At 40.9% G+C, this 19,358-nt stretch overlaps 1 protein-coding gene across 12 annotated transcripts in view; it reads right to left on the bottom strand.

The window, feature by feature from the left end:
- The window catches only part of ANK3 (ankyrin 3), a 670,144-nt gene that overhangs the window by 263,456 nt on the left and 387,330 nt on the right, over positions 1 to 19,358 (bottom strand). The gene's annotated exons all lie outside the window — the stretch shown is intronic.

The raw sequence follows: 19,358 nt of genomic DNA, 5'->3' as shown, positions 1-19,358 counted from the left end.
AAGCAGGATCATACATAATCTTCTGATTATAGAGGTATTAGTTTGAATATTAAATGTGGAAAGCATTTAAAAAAATAGAGGAAGCAGTATACGAACATAATAATGATGCTACGACAAAGCACAGCTTACGTCTTAGAAGCTACAGAACAGTCTGGGACATATGAGAGGTAAATATACAGACCGACTAGAGCAGGAGATTTCACACTTACTCAGGCCTCACTCTGCACCGGGCACTCCGCTCTGTGTTCTGCATGTCTTAGCCCACTTAACCCTCGCAATGATCTCATTAGCTAGGCACTGCTATTTCGCAAGGCAGAAAGTGACATTAATGAGGTCACGGCACACTGCCCATGGCGGTGCCGCGGGTGAGCTACAGAGCTGGCACTGAAGTCAGCGAGCTGAACTCAGAGCCCAGGCCCTCACTTTTACCCTCCCGCCCCTCGCCTTACTGGTTGCCCCTCGTGTACCATCAGGGGCATGATACCAGCTCAATTACCCTGATGGTAATTTTCCCTCTCAAAGTGGTCCTGGCAACTGCAAATTTATTCTCAAAATACCTACAAGAACAAGTGCGTTCCTATAAAGCTGGTCATGTACAAGTGCTGGGGTGGGTGAGGTAGAAAGAGGCAGACTTCTGGATTAAAAATGATCCATTAGAATTTCTCTCCATCTTTGTATCAGAGCATCCTACTGAGCTAAGCTCCTGTAGCATAGACCAGAGGTCTTTGAAATCCTCAGAGGGCTTCTTCCTAATTGTACAAGTATTTGAATAACAAAAATGTTTGGTTTGGAGAGCAAGTGCATTCATCATCTCCAAGAATGCTATGGAGTGCCCTTTCACAACTTTACCCCCAACACCTTCCCTCAGGAACCGTTTTTTTTCCCCCCCATCTATGCAGCTCATTTAGCAAATATTTTTTGAATGTTGACTATATTACCAGACTCTTTTCTAGGCACTAAGGGTACAAGAGCAAACAAATCAAATGAACATGTCATTCCTCATGGAAGTACATTTAACTGTCTGAAGACGATTTTAAAATGTTGAATGTTATACTATGCCAGAGTGCAGTCCTATGGACAAAAAACAAGTGGATGAATTTTGAAGGTAGATCTGCCGACTAGTTGGGTCTGAGGTGTGAGAAAAAGATATGTGTCAAGGTTTTTGACCACCGGTACCCGGCAGAATTCCTCATTTACTGAGGCAGGCAAGACCATGAGAAGAGTGGGTAGAGATCTGAGGTAAAGATCTTGAGCATGATTTAGGACATGTTAGAGTTGAGATACCTATTTGACATCTGTCTTAGTTTGGGTTTCTCCACAAGCAGAGCCTGAGACAAGTATTTGAGTGTAAGTAGTTTATTTGGGACACAATCCCAGAAAATACTGTAGGGGACTGAAGAAATGTGACAAGCATAGGACGGGCTCCACGTCGATCATACTACCAAGCCAGCTGGCACCATAGGTAAATGGAACTTGATCTCTGGAAACACTGGGAAACAGAACATACCACTATGCAGGGGCACAGAGGTCCCTAAGGTGAGGGAGGAGAGCATTTACCGATCAACCCCTATTAGTCACTGGTTGAAGGGTACTTTGAGAGAGAGTTAACTCAGCTTCATACATGGGCCAAGTAGGCCACAGAGACTCTAGCAGATGAGAAAGTCTTCCGGCAAAGTCATAGATGTTTGCAATTAGAAGTCAAGCTGTATGTTAACTAACTTGAATTTAAATAAAATCTTGGATGGAAAAAAAAAGAAATAAAGAAAGAAAGAAATCAGGTTAAAATGCACAGTTCTGAGAAAATATGGAGGGGGCAACAACAGTGTCTATACCAACAGGCAAATGGAGATTTTGAGTAGGCTATTGGATATACATGACTGGATTTTCAGGGAGATGTCCAAATATAAATTTGAGAATTATCAATTATCAGAAGATTTTTTAAAGCCATGAGACTGGATGGGATGACCAAGGAAGGAAGGTAAATGGAAAAGAGGTGTTATCTAAGGACTGAGCGTGGACGTATGTCGATACTTTGAAGTTGAAGAGAGGAGGAACCATCAGTCCAGAAAATGAGAAGAGGTAGCTAGTAAGATAGGATGAAAACCAGCAGAGAAGTTTCCTAGAAGCGAAGAAAGTGTCTTAAAGAGAAGGAAGTAATTAGATGTGTCAAATGTCAGGTCAAGTAAGACGAGGACTGCAGACTGTAGGATTTCACCATGTAGAGGTGTGTGTGTCTTTGTAAGAGCAGCGGTGCACCAGTGGTAAGGGAGATGCCTGCCTGGAGGGGTCTCATGTGGGAGGGGTGGGGGGGGGGCTTCGGGAACAGCTCTTTAGGAGAGCTTAGCGGTGATGGCGGGCAGCGGGAAAGAGAAATGAGGCAGAAGCTAGAGGAAGACAGGACAAAGAGTGGTTTTTTTTGTTTTTGTTTTTGTTTTTAATGAAAGGAGAAATTACACACAGGAGTGCTAATTGGAAGTACCCACAAAGGAGAGGAAAACTAACAGAGGGAGAAGGGAGAAATGCTGGATTGAGGATCAACTGTTGGGAAGACCAAAAGGATCTAGTGCACACATCAAGAGGAGAGCCTTAGATAGGAATATGGACAGTTCATGCCAGGACGGAAGACAGTGGAAGCAGCAGGTGCATAGATGTCGTGGGAGGGACTCTTGAGTATGGTCAGAAACTGACAGTGTTCATCTGGTTCTCCAGCTTGGAACTCTCCTCCAGGTATACTCTGGTGTCCCTGGTCACCAGGAGGAAATGTCTTCTTCATGATAATAATGTTGCCCCAATTCCCTCATCCCGTGTCCATTTCCCAGTGACAACTTGGCTTTATGGGACTGTCATTAAGTCACTGAACTTTTGAGCTGGAAGGTCCCTAAGCAAAGCATGTCCTCCATCTCCTTCTCCTCACACAGACTATGCAATCGCTCTACAACATTTATAAGTGGCCAGTCAGCTTCAGTTTGCAATCTTCTGGAATGAGGAACGCAAAGGCCCTGAAGTCTCTTAAAACCTTTTTCTCTTCTTTTCTTTGCAGAGGTCTCACTTTGTCTTCCCACGCATATAACCTTTTTCTATCCCCACAATTCCAGAAGATTGTCCACACCACCAAATAATTTATCAACTATGATTATTTGACCTCCAAAAATGTAAGCTCAGTGAGCAGGAAAACTTTGTCTCTTGCGCCCACTGCTAGATCCATGGTTCTTAGAAGAGCACATAGTAGGCGCTTTGTAAATATTTGATGAATACCGAAATAAGAGGCTTCCCGGTAACGTCTCCATTGACGTAGGTATTTCTGCTGTTCAGTGAACACTTCATACGCATACCGTAGGCTCCTTCCTCGCGCCTTGATCCTCTCTTGGGTTAGCTTTCACCTGTTGTTACTGCCCACGGCCGTGCCCTGCCTACCCAGGTAAAATGGGAAGCACTCAAACCAAGCTGAGCCCAACAGATGCCTTCTCTTAGACATGTGACTCTTAAATCACAGAACTTAAAGATAGTTACAGAGAGTCTTGATCCATTCCAGCAGAAGCACCTAAAGAAGAGCGTCTAAGACAAAGGTTCCTATAGCTCCTGATGTCTGAGTCCTGCTTCCTGCCCATCACAGAGGCATTGAATGCACGCCTATATATGGTTTTCCTCTCTGCGCTTGTAAGAGGATATTATCTCCATGGATTGTGGGCGGAAATTGCAAGTCATTTTCTGGCTGGAGCACTTAATCACCAGGAAGAGACCCTGCAGGGCTTTCTTTCCCTGCTGCCACAAACCATAAGCATTGGTTAGATGGTCTGAAATAACTCTGAGGGGCAGGTTTTCACACTCTTTACCCCTGACATGAAACATGGATGACAGACTTTGCATTCTCTGTGGTTTTCCAGTCTTTCCTCGAAGACAGCTCGGGTATTTTCCAGTAAGTTCCCTATTTCTTAAAAAAGCCAAAGCTCATGTCAGTTTGCTGCAAAAGCTTCCATGTGTCATTTCAGTTAAGATTAAGGGTAAAGTTCTGCTTCTTGCCTTGAAAAGCTTTTGCTAGGAGCCTGTACTTTACCTACCTACTTTTATTTCCAGATCTTTCTCTATCCTGATGTTGGAATCTATCCTTGCTTTTTCTTACCTTGTGATGTCTAAGTATTTGGACTTGAGAAGGCATTTTTCATCTCTGGTCTCTAATATCACACCCCTCTTCTCCATTCAGTCACAGACAGGGCTCCCCAGAAATTCTCCTACCATCACTTGTGATGTAAGGATCAGCCAAACACAGAACCATCTCCCGTCTCCCCGACCTTCCCACTGACGCTTTTCAGTGGTTTATATGAACAGGTAGATGTGGACGGCTTCACTGTTTTCACACCCATATTAAAAAGTAACTTTCTTCGAGGCAGAGACTGAATACATTTATTTTTATCTGAGCATATAGCTTTCATACAAATACTCATGGAAGGGGAGGGAGAGAAGGGTAGCCACATCAAGTGACTTAACTATGGGGTTAATGGACTGTGGGCTGTCCAGTCATGCCCTCTCTCACTGATGCCCCTATTCTCTAATAGGTGCTCATGGTTCTCACACTCAGTGCATGCAATGGGTTTAACAAATAAATATTTAGAGGGACTGTCCTCTCTCTAGAGGGACAGTCCCTCTCTAGGGAGGGGGCAAATAATTTTCTCTTAGGTAGGACAGCAAGCTCTATTCTTTGTTTTTCTAAGTGGTTAGATACAATACATGTTAGTGTGTAAATTTAGAACAGTGGGAAGGATGGTAAATACTGCCTTATACAAAATCTTTTTTTTTTTTTTTTTTGGTACTGACTCCCACATTCTACTAATCTTTTTTTTCCCTCCACATAGTGAAGCAGAACAGTCCATAAGGGCTACACAACCTTCCAGATCCAGAGTCCCTCTTTGTCCTCTTTAAAGTTCCAGAAAAGAACAGGGGTGAGGATCAAGGGGAACACCATGGGACTTCTTAGAAATAAAAGAGAAGCTCAAAGGCTGTGCTGCCTTACGTCACAGAGTCTCCTGGCTCTTCCACGCCTCCTCCCTTTTGTCTGATGTCTTTTTAAATCTAATGAGCATCACAGGATAAAGGCTCAAAGATGTCCTTGGCTCTACAGCTCTCTAATCTGGCCAATCATCAAAATCAACTGGTCAGATTTTAAAAAATACCAATGCTCCAGGACTACCTCTTGTCTCCTGGGACCCAGTGGGCTTGGTAAATGGTATGGTTAGAACATCTTTCGGGGAGCTGGCTCCTCGGGTTTGCCAACAGCTACTTTAGAGTCTAATGATCGATTTTCAGAAAGGTGTGTATGTACACTGAAGTTGAATTTGGTCCTATTTTAAACACACTTTAACCATAACTACATGTAAACATACGTTAACCGTAATTACATGAACGCTTTAGTGAATCCTTTCTTTTAAAAGAATTCTTTCTAAAAGGTGTTCAGTGAAGGACAGTGAGAGGTACAGGCCTCTAGTTACAAAATGAGTAAGTCAGAGATATCAAAGGCACAGCATAAGGAAGAGTTTGTGGTATTGAATAACAGCGTCAGTGGTAGTCACCCTGTCATGAGCATAGGGTAACAAAGAGTTGTCAAATCACTATGTTGTATACCTGAAACCAACGTAACATTGTGTCTCAACACACTTCAAGTGAAAATAAATAAAAGGTGTGCAGTCGTCTTTAAATCTACCTGTTTTATCTATTCAAATTTAGACTTAACTCATTTAAAGTAGTTATTTCCAAGATAAGAAACTCAAGTCCATGCAGCTATGGTACTTCTGAGAGACAGATGACTTTCTGATGAAACAATGTAAGTGACTACAACAAGAAATAAAATTCTCAGTGACATGTTTAACCCCAATTACCTCTTCTATAGTCTTATGCAGGCTTATGAAATCAATTTTAAGGCAATATCAATTTTAGACCGTGAGACAAAGATGGAGTTAAAAGTACTATGGCTAAAGAAATTATATTAAATGCAGACAAAGATTTGCCAGTAAATGTTCATTGCAACATTATTCGCGGTAAGGAACAATTAGAAACAATGTCTAACAATAGAGTAGTGGTTAAATAAAAGAACTATATCCCCGTGATGGAATATGTAACAGGCGTTAAGTCAATTATTTCCAAAAATGAGAATAATTACTTCTTTAAGCTTTGTAACAGTTAAAATGTCAGTAGAGGAAAATCCCACTGTAAAGTTAAACCAGGTTCATTAAAAGAAAGAAAGAAAGAAAGAAAGAAAGAAGGAAAGAAAGAAAGAAAGAAAGAAAGAAAGAAAGAAAGAAAGAAAAGTCACCATAGCCACCACACAGTGCCATTCACGTCTTGCCTGTGATCCAGAATGTGTTTTCTCTCTTCCACCAGGTGGACCCACACAACTCATCCCTTCTGATAAACACATTAGCCTGTCCTTGAGTTAGCAGGAGCTAAGAAATAAACCTGATTTTTTTCAGGAGATTTCAAAAATAAAGTTCATATTCTACATTAAAATATACTGTTTTATCCCAACTATCAGTTAAAACTCAGGAGTGACCTGATTTCATTCAGATATGAATACTGAATGCACCTCACTTCTGCAGAGAAACCTCCTGAGCCACAGTATAGCAAAAAGAAGAAGGAAATTGGCTCATCTCCCCCTTCATCACAGATAGGGTCACCACCTTCTTCCTTTGTAAACCACATTTTCAGTCTCTTAATAACTCATCCGAACAATTCACAGCATCAGGAAATGTATCCGTGTAGGTAACTCAATTTCTTCTTGTTGCAGCCTAAGCTCATTTTCCATTGTGTTGAGCTCAGCGTAGATGGACATCATCTAGTTACCATTCATCTCATGATTAAAACTAATTAAGACACTCCTCCATCTCTGCCACGATAAGCACATGCAAATGGGCCTGTTTCTTTAATGTTCTGCTTCCAAATTGGAAAAAAAAAAAAAAAAGGATAAAGAAGTAATTCAGGGCTTTATTCAGAATGACTAGGGATTTCCTGTTGTAGACATATGCCGCTTAATTATATGCAAAATACTTTAATACAATGCGGAGAGAAAGCGATGCAGTTCTTTTCCTTTAGAAATTTACCTTAAATAAAATACATATCCATTTAATCCCAAGTACGAATTTTGCAAAGGCTGTGTCTACAGGCATATGTTGGCCTTGTACATATAGTGTGTGTTCTTTTCTGACTTCTAGAATATCTAGCCATTCTTGTCAGTTGCCCCTCTTCGCAGTCACCTCATAGTTGGCCCAGCTAAAGGGACACATGGAGGGAGAACAGAAGGGAAGGGCAAGGCTGCTTAAAGTGGCAACTGTCAGTATTGCCACATTTGCTTGGCAGTAGCTACTGAGAGGGGAAAAAAAGGAACACAGGCAGACGCCCAGGAAAGACCCAATACAGATATAGAAATAAAAGCACTCTTTTCTAAATTCTAAACCATATTAAAAAGAGGCATCGTTCTATTTTAATAATTGTCTTCTGCAAGGACGAGTCTGAGGCTGCGGGCGGTGTGCTGCTTCTGGGGTTTCTGCAGAGGCCGTTTCAATTTCCACCCTTCCGAGAATCAGAGCTTTAAGATAGTATCAGAGGAATCACCGAACTGTGAAAAGTGATTACAACACAAAGAGAATGGAGCTGTTGGGAGAAATAAGGATGAACCACACCATTCTAGTGTTATAACTCAGAGCGAATTTGAGGCTCATTCGGGCAGGGTCTATTTAAAGTACCTATACACATCTATACCCCTTGTAGGATCTGAAGCATAAAAAATTAGACCCAGAGATATTTTTTAAAGGCTTTTTAAATCTTCTAATTCTGATAAAGAACTCTAAAATGGAGTCATGTGGAGATACATCCGCAGTCCCCAAATCTCCATAAGGTATTTAAAGTAAATTTTCTTTTCTTTTCTACAGAAAAGGCCAAAAAGACAAAGATGTTCTGCTATATTCTTTTTTTTTTTTAAGTTATTTATTTACTTATTTGACACAGAGAGAGAGATCACAAGTAGGCAGAGAGGCAGGCAGAGACAGCGGACAAGCAGGCTCCCTGCCGAGCAGAAAGCCCAATGTGGGGCTCGATCCCAGGACCCCAAGACCACGACCTGACCTGAAGGCAGAAGCCTAACCCACTGAGCCACCCAGGCGCCCCTGTTCTGCTGTATTCTGAATCTGGGATACTATTTAATTTCTAATTATACTGCTCTTTTCTTTATTTCTACCAGTTGTCCACTAATGATGTATAATACATATTGTTTAGCTGTGTTTTGTTTCATTTCCTTAGCTCACTGAATTTCAAGAGAGGGCGGAAATTAACACTAACCTATGAAAAGCTAAAAAAGCAGGTGACAGCAATTAGGTTGATTTCTATTCGTATTCATAGCTCTTATACAATGTTTGCAGTTTGGGGGATGTCGGGTACCAATTATCTTTGTACTTTTTGTCACCTAATAAAGATTTTACCAACACTCAACCCAATTGACATGGCTTCACATATTTAGTTTGACCACATTAATAATTTTATAAATTATTTAATTTTAAAGTGTATGGCAGTGAAAAAGATGTCCCCTGATAAAAATGATCTACATAAAATAGCATTCCAAGGTCACTAGAATTCTCCCCTGCCCTTTTACTTCACAAGGTATGTATTTGTTAGTTAAACTTTTCATCCTTAGCGATCCTACTTCCTTTCCCTGGTTTCATGAGCCTTAAGCCCACTAGGAGTCCAAAAGGTAAAACGAGGTGGCCAGTTCAGAGCAGGGGGGCGGTTCTTTCCTTGGGATGGTCTCTAATGAGTCTGTAAGGTGCTGGCCCAGGGCCTCCCTGGCTCCAGGACATACAAAGGATAGTAATGACCTCGCATGTTCTTAATGCTGGATGATGGATTTCAGAAGTCTTTTATGATCCAGTAAAATTGTTCTTATCTAATTTAACAAGGGAGAGTGAGAAGGTCTTTATCTTAAAAATGAAAACAGGGCCAAGGACTGTCCCCTTCTAGTGATAAAGACATGGGCAAGTCAACATTTTATGAGCATAGAAATAATCATCTAAACTCAAGGTTTTTATTTATTACCTTAGACTTCCTAGGCCAAAGTCAGGAAATTATTGACCCCCCCTCCCCAAAAGTATGTGTCTATAGATATAGATATGGGGAGGGAAGGCAGAGTCTGTCACTCTCATCAGATACTCAGAGATCTGATATGCTGGCCTTATATACCTTTAAGTTCCCACTATTAATGTCACTTTCAAGGAGACACTTGGATTTTTATTAAAGCTCAATAATAAAATAATAATAATAAAATAATAAGTCTGGAGACTTTATGCCACTTTGAGGGAAGGAAACATTTGGCAAGAGGTGTCTGTGTGTGTGCCTGAGGGCTGGGGTATGAGATGTTTCCCAAGTTGGCAGTAGGGGTCCCTGGACACCCAGGATCAGGCATGAGGTTATGGGTGACAGGGGAAGTGAGGGCTACAAGTACGAGTCTGAAAGCCAAACTTGTCTACTTTACATCTAACCTCTAAGCCGTTCCAAAAAATAAAAAATTTTTGTTTTCTCAAAGGAATAATACTACTGTCTGATATAATTCATACACAGACACATGAACAATTTCTCCACAGAGCAGGAGTTTTTTGGTTGGAGCTCAAAAAATATATTTTGATAGCAGCTCAAAAAAAGGAGTTGTCTTTTCTTTTTATTATTTGTTGTTTGTTTGTTTGTTTCAAGTTTTTATTTTTTCAAAGGCACTTAAACGTAATTATACACTCACACAAATTATATACAATTACACACACTCACATTCTATAGAACAAATGATTTCTGCAAAGCAGAGGATCTATTTTTGGCAGCACTTAACCTGACAGATGTTCTCTTCCAGGTTCTATTCCCTGCCAAGGAGAAAAGTCAGACCTGGACCGTCTCTCTATGGCAGGGAGAATGAGGAAAGTCAGCCCATCTAAATTCTAGCCTTTAGAAACAGCTATAGGATAGCAAATAAGGGCAGAGTCAAAACTGTATAACAGAAGCAATGAAGACAGCTCTTGCAAGTTTGACCTTTGAACAATCGTGGATGATGTGATCAGAGTTTTAATGAACCCACCAGTCTTCATTCAACCTTACCACCATGAAATAAGCAGGTAGAGGAAGACATCAGCCACTTGATCATTATCCTTTATTTCTTGTGGTACTTTGTAATTTTTTGTAAGTAATTCTATTTCTTGTGGTACTTTGTAAGTAATTTGTAAGTTTTTGTTCATTCAATCCCAATAAAAATCTTATGCGGTAGGTTCTATTATTATCCCTAATTTACAAGTGAGTCAAATAAAGCACAAAGAGGTTGAGACATTTGCCCCAAGTTGCATAGCTACCTCTAGGTGGCAGAAATAGAGTGTCAACTCAGGCTCCGTCACAGAGGCCAAGAAGACTAGAATTTTAAGGAGCAATAATCCTAAATGACAACTACAGCAGAAAAGCCCCATCAGAAAATGTTCTTGGGATTTTGAAGTTTTATGATCACTGGTACATTACTGAGAATATTTTAAATCCAGTTTAGGAGGACAGGGAAACCTGGGGACAGAGATCAGGCAAAAGTCACATGCGACAGGTTGGGAAGTAAGGCTGCTTCTAGAGCAAGGTTGCAAACAAGTGAGGTTAAGAAGGGAGGGGGAGGCACTGGATAGGGGATCCTGGGGTGACCCAGGCTTAAATGGAAGAGAACCCAGGCTAGACTGGAAGAGAACTGGGCATATTTGCAGGAGGACGGGAAAGAATTTAGGAGAAAAATTAAAAATCCAAGCATGAGAGGGAAGCCTTAAAAACCAGGGATCTCACTTCCACATAATGTATCCCTTGATTCAAGAAATGACAGAAACTGATATCTTACAACAGAGAACAGGACGTATAAGACCAATACACTATCCCATCCATGCATTTTCCTGAAGAAATGAATTTACTTCTGCTAGGACACAAACAAACAAACAATGCCAAGATGGCGACCATTATTTCTGGTTTGGTGAGACTTGGGGAAATTTTTATGTTCTCTCTCTCTCTCCCTTTTTTTTTTTTTTTTAAAGATTTCTTTATTTTAGAGAGGTGGAGGGGCAGAGAAGGGGAGAGAGAGAGATACTCTCCGGCAGACTCCCCAGTGAGTGAGGGGCCTGAGGTGGGTCTCGATCCCACAACATCCCTGAGATCATGACCTGAACCGAAATCAAGACTTGGACACTCAACTGACTGAGCCACCCAGGTGCTTCAATTTTTTTTTTTTTTTTAAGATTTTATTTATTTGACAGAGAGAGATCACAAGTGGGCAGAGAGGCAAGCAGAGAGAGAAAGAGGAGGAAGCAGGCTCCCTGCAGAGCAGAGAGCCCGATGTGGGACTCGATCCCAGGACCCTGAGATCATGACCTGAGCTGAAGGCAGAGGCTTAACCCACTGAGCCACCCAGGTGCCCCAGGTGCCTCAATTTTTATGTTCTTTTTTTTTTTTTTAAGATTTTATTTATTTATTTGACAGAGAGAGATCACAAGTGGGCAGAGAGGCAAGCAGAGAGAGAAAGAGGAGGAAGCAGGCTCCCTGCAGAGCAGAGAGCCCAATGCGGGTCTTGATCCCAGAACCCTGAGATCATGACCTGAGCCGAAGGCAGAGGCTTAACCCTCTGAGCCACCCAGGCACCCCAATTTTTATGTTCTTTTTGCTTACCTACATTTTCTAAAATTAACATACATTTTAAGGAAAAAAGTAACACCAGAGTATTAAAAAATAAGTTTTAAACTGCATTTTAAGACAATTGTAAAAGAATAGCCTGCGTCTATCTACAGATACAAGCGATGCTTTTGACCCCACAGCTCAGGCCCAGCTGCGGCCCTGGGAATTGGCCGAGAGCATGTCCCAAGCACGAACCATGTATTCAGTGAGGAAAGCACTCAGTGCTGAGATAAAGAAAAGGAAGCCTTCCTCGACCCAGTTTACCACATATCAGGAAGATGGCAAAGGCTCCGGAGTGAGGCCCCTGATTCTGGGGCCCACTGGCCCTTTCCTCTTGGTTTCCAGGAACACACTTCACAAGGCTGAAGAAAGAAACCGCTGCTCAGGGGCTCGACGTCAAGTGAAGCCTCTAAAACCAGTTGAAGAGAAACAATCTATCTTGCTAAAGACAAAAATATCCAGCGGGGGCTCTCAGGGAAGACGGTCAGGCAGTTTTGGGACACTGACATTTGGCTTCATTGTGTGAGCCGGACTTTCCTTTGATGATGAAACAGTAAGACAACAATGAACTCTAAAGTCCTTAAGTCTAGCTGACCAAATAAAATGTAAAATTCTCACTCCCACCTCCTCCCCCATGCCTTCTAGATTCTCTCCTACTGCCCATGGCATTCCGATTCTTTCATCCAGTCTTTTCTTGGCTGCCCCCATCTTGCTCCATCCTGTTTTCTGAATGCTCTGTTCTTGTCAAACACTACAATCTGAGTTCCCCCCTTCCCACACAACACTTTCCATTTTCCTCCAAACACCAAATTTTCCCACCATTTTCTTTCCTTTTTTAAATCCAGATTCATACTTCCAATCACAGCATTTTCTCTTTTTGGCTCCCACTAAATATTTTCGCCGTTAAGTTCCATGCTTCTCCTCTGACCCCATGATTTTTTAAGCTTTTCTCTCGTTTGTGTTCATGGTCTGTTTTCCCTTCAGGTGGTGACGTCATACTTGGCAAGCATGCAACTCCCCCTAGACCAGAGTGCCTCCCTCAGTTCCCCGGGTAGCCACTGAATATTAGAAATACAGTAGGTTCCATTCCAGACCACCCATGAATGATTTCACAATAAAGTGAGTCAAATGAATTTTTGGTTTTCCAGCCCATGAAAAAGTTATGTTTATACTATGTTGTAGTCTAGTAACATCTTTTAAAAACCAACATGTACATCTTAATTTAAAAATCACTAAAAAAAAGCTAACCATCATCTGAGCTTTGGAGGGTCTCCCCTCAATGTTGATGGCTGCTGATTGATCAGGGTTGCTGAAGGTTGGGGTGACCGTAGCAATTTCTTAAAATGAGACAACAGTGAAGTCTGGTGCTTCGATTGAGTCTTCCTTTCGTGAATGGTTTCTCTGTAGCATGTGATGCTATTTGATAGCATTTTACCCATAGTGGAACTTCTTTCAAAATCGAAGTCATCTGTCTCAAACCCTGTTGCTGCATTATCAACAAAGTTTATGTGATATTCTAAATCCTTTGTTGTCATTTCAACAGTCTTCACAACATCCTCACCAGGAGTAGATTCCACCTCAAGAAACCAGTTTCTTTGTTCATCCATACAAATCAACTCCTCAACCTTCTAAGTTTTATCATGAAATTGCATATCTTCAGTCTCCATTTCTTTTTTTTTTTTTTATAATTTTATTTTTTATAAACATATATATATATATTTTTTTCCCCCAGGGGTACAGGTCTGTGAATCTCCACGTTTACAAACTTCACAGCACTCACCATAGCACATACCCTACCCAATGTCCATAACCCCCCCCCAACCCCCCTCTGCCCAGCAACCCTCAGTTTGTTTTGTGAGATTAAGAGTCACTTATGGTTTGTCTCCCTCCCAATCCCAACTTGTTTCATTTACTCTTCTCCTACCACATTAACCCCCCATGTTGCATCTCCTCTCCCTCATATCAGGGAGATCATATGATAGTTGTCTTTCTCCGATTGACTTATTTCGCTAAGCATGATACCCTCTAGTTCCATCCATGTTGTTGCAAATGGCAAGATTTCATTTCTTTTGATGGCTGCATAGTATTCCATTGTATATATATACCACATCTTCTTTATCCATTCGTCTGTTGATGGACATCTAGGTTCTTTCCATAGTTTGGCTATTGTAGACATTGCTGCTATAAACATTCGGGTGCACGTGCCCCTTCGGATCACTACGTTTGTATCTTTAGGGTAAATACCCAGCAGTGCAATTGCTGGGTCATAGGGTAGTTCTATTTTCAACATTTTGAGGAAACTCCATGCTGTTTTCCAGAGTGGTTGCAACAGCTTGCATTCCCACCAACAATGTAGGAGGGTTCCCCTCTCTCCGCATCCTCGCCAGCATCTGTCATTTCCGGACTTGTTAATTTTAGCCATTCTGACTGGTGTGAGGTGGTATCTCATTGTGGTTTGGATTTGTATTTCCCTGATGCCGAGTGATATGGAGCACTTTTTCATGTGTCTGTTGGCCATCTGGATGTCTTCTTTGCAGAAATGTCTGTTCATGTCTTCTGCCCATTTCTTGATGGGATTATTTGTTCTTTGGGTGTTGAGTTTGCTAAGTTCTTTATAGATTCTGGACACTAGCCCTTTATCTGATATGTCGTTTGCAAATATCTTCTCCCATTCTGTCAGTTGTCTTTTGGTTTTGTTAACTGTTTCCTTTGCTGTGCAAAAGCTTTTGATCTTGATAAAATCCCAATAGTTCATTTTTGCCCTTGCTTCCCTTGCCTTTGGCGATGTTCCTAGGAAGATGTTGCTGCGGCTGAGGTCGAAGAGGTTGCTGCCTGTGTTCTCCTCAAGGATGTTGATGGATTCCTTTCTCACATTGAGGTCCTTCATCCATTTTGAGTCTATTTTCGTGTGTGGTGTAAGGAAATGATCCAATTTCATTTTTCTGCATGTGGCTGTCCAATTTTCCCAACACCATTTATTGAAGAGGCTGTCTTTTTTCCATTGGACATTCTTTCCTGCTTTGTCGAAGATTAGTTGACCATAGAGTTGAGGGTCTATTTCTGGGCTCTCTATTCTGTTCCATTGATCTATGTGTCTGTTTTTGTGCCAGTACCATGCTGTCTTGATGATGACAGCTTTGTAATAGAGCTTGAAGTCCGGAATTGTGATGCCACCAACTCTGGCTTTCTTTTTCAATATTCCTTTGGCTATTCGCGGTCTTTTCTGGTTCCATATAAATTTTAGGATTATTTGTTCCATTTCTTTGAAAAAAATGGATGGTACTTTGATAGGAATTGCATTAAATGTGTAGATTGCTTTAGGTAGCATAGACATTTTCACAATATTTATTCTTCCAATCCAGGAGCATGGAACATTTTTCCATTTCTTTGTGTCTTCCTCAATTTCTTTCATGAGTACTTTATAGTTTTCTGTGTATAGATTCTTAGTCTCTTTGGTTAGGTTTATTCCTAGGTATCTTATAGTTTTGGGTGCAATTGTAAATGGGATGGACTCCTTAATTTCTCTTTCTTCTGTCTTATTGTTGGTGTAGAGAAATGCGACTGATTTCTGTGCATTGATTTTATATCCTGACACATTACTGAATTCCTGTACAAGTTCCAGCAGTTTTGGAGTGGAGTCTTTTGGGTTTTCCACATATAGTATCATATCATCTGCGAAGAGTGATAGTTTGACTTCTTCTTTGCCGATTTGGATGCCTTTAATTTCTTTTTGTTGTCTGATTGCTGAGGCTAGGACTTCTAGTACTATGTTGAATAGCAGTGGTGATAATGGACATCCCTGCCGTGTTCCTGACCTTAGCGGAAAAGCTTTCAGTTTTTCTCCATTGAGAATGATATTTGCGATGGGTTTTTCATAGATGGCTTTGATAATATTGAGGTATGTGCCCTCTATCCCTACACTTTGAAGAGTTTTGATCAGGAAGGGATGCTGTACTTTGTCAAATGCTTTTTCAGCATCTATGGAGAGTATCATATGGTTCCTGTTTTTTCTTTTATTAATGTGTTGTATCACATTGATTGATTTGCGGATGTTGAACCAACCTTGCAGCCCTGGAATAAATCCCACTTGGTCGTGGTGAATAATCCTTTTAATGTACTGTTGAATCCTATTGGCTAGTATTTTGGTGAGAATTTTTGCATCTGTGTTCATCAAGGATATTGGTCTGTAGTTCTCTTTTTTGATGGGATCCTTGTCTGGTTTGGGGATCAAGGTGAGGCTGGCCTCATAAAATGAGTTTGGAAGTTTTCCTTCCATTTCTATTTTTTGGAACAGTCTCAGGAGAATAGGAATTAGTTCTTCTTTAAATGTTTGGTAGAATTCCCCCGGGAAGCCGTCTGGCCCTGGGCTTTTGTTTGTTTGGAGATTTTTGATGACTGTTTCAATCTCCTTACTGGTTATGGGTCTGTTCAGGCTTTCTATTTCTTCCAGGTTCAGTTGTGGTAGTTTATATGTCTCTAGGAATGCATCCATTTCTTCCAGATTGTCAAATTTGTTGGCATAGAGTTGCTCATAATATGTTCTTATAATTGTCTGTATTTCTTTGGTGTTAGTTGTGATCTCTCCTCTTTCATTCATGATTTTATTTATTTGGGTCCTTTCTCTTCTTTTTTTGATAAGTCTGGCCAGGGGCTTATCAATCTTATTAATTCTTTCAAAGAACCAGCTCCTAGTTTCGTTGATTTGTTCTATTGTTTTTTTGGTTTCTATTTCATTGATTTCTGCTCTGATCTTTATGATTTCTCTTCTCCTGCTGGGTTTAGGGTTTCTTTCTTGTTCTTTCTCCAGCTCCTTTAGGTGTAGGGTTAGGTTGTGTACCTGAGACCTTTCTTGTTTCTTGAGAAAGGCTTGTACCGCTATATATTTTCCTCTCAGGACTGCCTTTGTTGTGTCCCACAGATTTTGAACTGTTGTATTTTCATTATCATTTGTTTCCATGAATTTTTTCAATTCTTCTTTAATTTCCTGGTTGACCCATTCATTCTTTAGAAGGATGCTGTTTAGTCGCCATATATTTGGGTTCTTTCCAAATTTCCTCTTGCGATTGAGTTCTAGCTTCAGAGCATTGTGGTCTGAAAATATGCAGGGAATGATCCCAATTTTTTGATAACAGTTAAGACCTGGTTTAGAACCAAGGATGTGATCTATTCTGGAGAATGTTCCATGTGCACTAGAGAAGAATGTGTATTCTGTTGCTTTGGGATGAAATGTTCTGAATATATCTGTGATGTCCATCTGGTCCAGTGTGTCATTTAAGGCCTTTATTTCCTTGTTGATCTTTTGCTTGGATGATCTGTCCATTTCAGTGAGGGGAGTGTTAAAGTCCCCTACTATTATTGTATGATTGTCGATGTGTTTCTTTGATTTTGTTATTAATTGGTTTATATAGTTGGCTGCTCCCACGTTAGGGGCATAGATATTTACAATTGTTAGATCTTCTTGTTGGACAGATCCTTTGAGTATGATATAGTGTCCATCTTCATCTCTTATTATAGTCTTTGGTTTAAAATCTAAGTGATCTGATATAAGGATTGCCACTCCTGCTTTCTTCTGATGTCCATTAGCATGGTAAATTCTTTTCCACCCCCTCACTTTAAATCTGAAAGTGTCTTCGGGTTTAAAATGAGTTTCTTGTAGGCAACATATAGATGGGTTTTGTTTTTTTATCCATTCTGATACCCTGTGTCTTTTGATTGGGGCATTTAGCCCATTAACATTCAGGGTAACTATTGAGAGATATGAATTTAGTGCCATTGTATTGCCTGTAAGGTGACTGCTATTGTATATTGTTTCTGTTCCTTTCTGATCTACTACTTTTAGGGTCTCTCTTTGCTTAGAGGACCCCTTTCAATATTTCCTGTAGAGCTGGCTTGGTGTTTGCAAATTCTTTCAGTTTTTGTTTGTCCTGGAAGCTTTTAATCTCTCCTTCTATTTTCAATGATAGCCTAGCTGGATATAGTATTCTTGGCTGCATGTTGTTCTCGTTTAGTGCTCTGAATATATCATGTCAGCTCTTTCTGGCCTGCCAGGTCTCTGTGGATAAGTCTGCTGCCAATCTAATATTTTTACCATTGTATGTTTCAGACTTCTTCTCCCGGGCTGCTTTCAGGATTTTCTCTTTGTCACTAAGACTTGTAAATTTGACTATTAGGTGACGGGGTGTGGACCTATTCTTATTGATTTTGAGTGGGGTTCTCTGAACCTCCTGGATTTTGATGCTTGTTCCCTTTGCCATATTGGGGAAATTCTCTCCAATAATTCTCTCCAATATACCTTCTGCTCCCCTCTCTCTTTCTTCTTCTTCTGGAATCCCAATTATTCTAATGTTGTTTCGTCTTATGGTGTCACTTATCTCTCGAATTCTGCCCTCGTGGTCCAGTAGTTGTTTGTCCCTCTTTTGTTCAGCTTCCTTATTCTCTGTCATTTGGTCTTCTATATCGCTAATTCTTTCTTCTGCCTCATTTATCCTAGCAGTGAGAGCCTCCATTTTTGATTGCACCTCATTAATAGCTTTTTTGATTTCAACTTGATTAGATTTTAGTTCTTTTATTTCTCCAGAAAGGGCTTTTATATCTCCCAAGAGGGTTTCTCTAATATCTTCCATGCCTTTTTCGAGCCCAGCTAGAACCTTGAGAATCGTCATTCTGAACTCTAAATCTGACATATTACCAATGTCTGTATTGATTAGGTACCTAGCCTTTGGTACTGCCTCTTGTTCTTTTTTTTGTGGTGAATTTTTCCGCCTTGTCATTTTGTCCAGATAAGAGTATATGAAGGAGTAAGTAAAATACTAAAAGGGTGGCAACAACCCCAGGAAAATATGCTTTAGCCAAATCAGAAGAGATCCCAAATCGTGAGGGGGGGGGGAAGGGGATAAAAAGAGGTTCAGAAAGAAAAAAATAAAATAAAAGAAAAAAGAAAAAAGAAACAAATAAAAAAAAGAAAACCAATAATGAAAAAAATATAAAAAGGAAAAAATATATATATATTGGATAAACTAGTTAAAAAACGTTAAAAAAGAAAAGGGTAAAAGTTTAAAAAAATTTAGCAGAAGAAGAGAAAAAAATTGAAAAAGAAAAAAAAATTAAATTAACTGCAAGGCTAAAGAATCATGGGGAGAAAGCCATGAGTTCCGTGCTTTGCTTTCTCCTCCTCTGGAATTCCGCTGCTCTCCTTGGTATTGAAACCGCACTCCTCGTAAGTGAACTTGGTCCTGGCTGGGTTTCTTGTTGATCTTCTGGGGGAGGGGCCTGTTGTAGTGATTTTCAAGTGTCTTTGCCCCAGGCGGAGTCGCACCGCCCTTACCAGGGGCCGGGCTGAGTAATCCGCTCGGGTTTGCTTTCGGGAGCTTTTGTTCCCTGAGCGCTTTCCGTAGAGTCCGGAGGACGGGAAGGAAGATGGCGGCCGCCCAGTCTCCGGCCCGGAGGAGCCGAGAGCCCGGGGCCCCACTCCTCAGTGCGCCCTCAGGGAACAGCGTCCAATTACTCCCGTCTGCCTGGCCTCCAGCCGCGCTCCGAGCTCACCGAGCCTGCGACCGGTTCAAGGTAAGCCCGAGCTGTGAGCTCACTCCTCGGCTCCGTCTCTGTAGCCGGCTTCCCTGTTCTAATACCTGCGAGCTCTGCGACACTCAGACACC

The sequence above is a fragment of the Lontra canadensis genome, unplaced genomic scaffold, assembly GCF_010015895.1.
Source record: "Lontra canadensis isolate GAN:19392208 unplaced genomic scaffold, GSC_riverotter_1.0 scaffold3, whole genome shotgun sequence".
Lineage (NCBI taxonomy): Eukaryota > Metazoa > Chordata > Mammalia > Carnivora > Mustelidae > Lontra > Lontra canadensis.
Note: the sequence above shows the minus strand (reverse complement) of the source record. Positions and strands in the feature narration are given on the sequence as shown.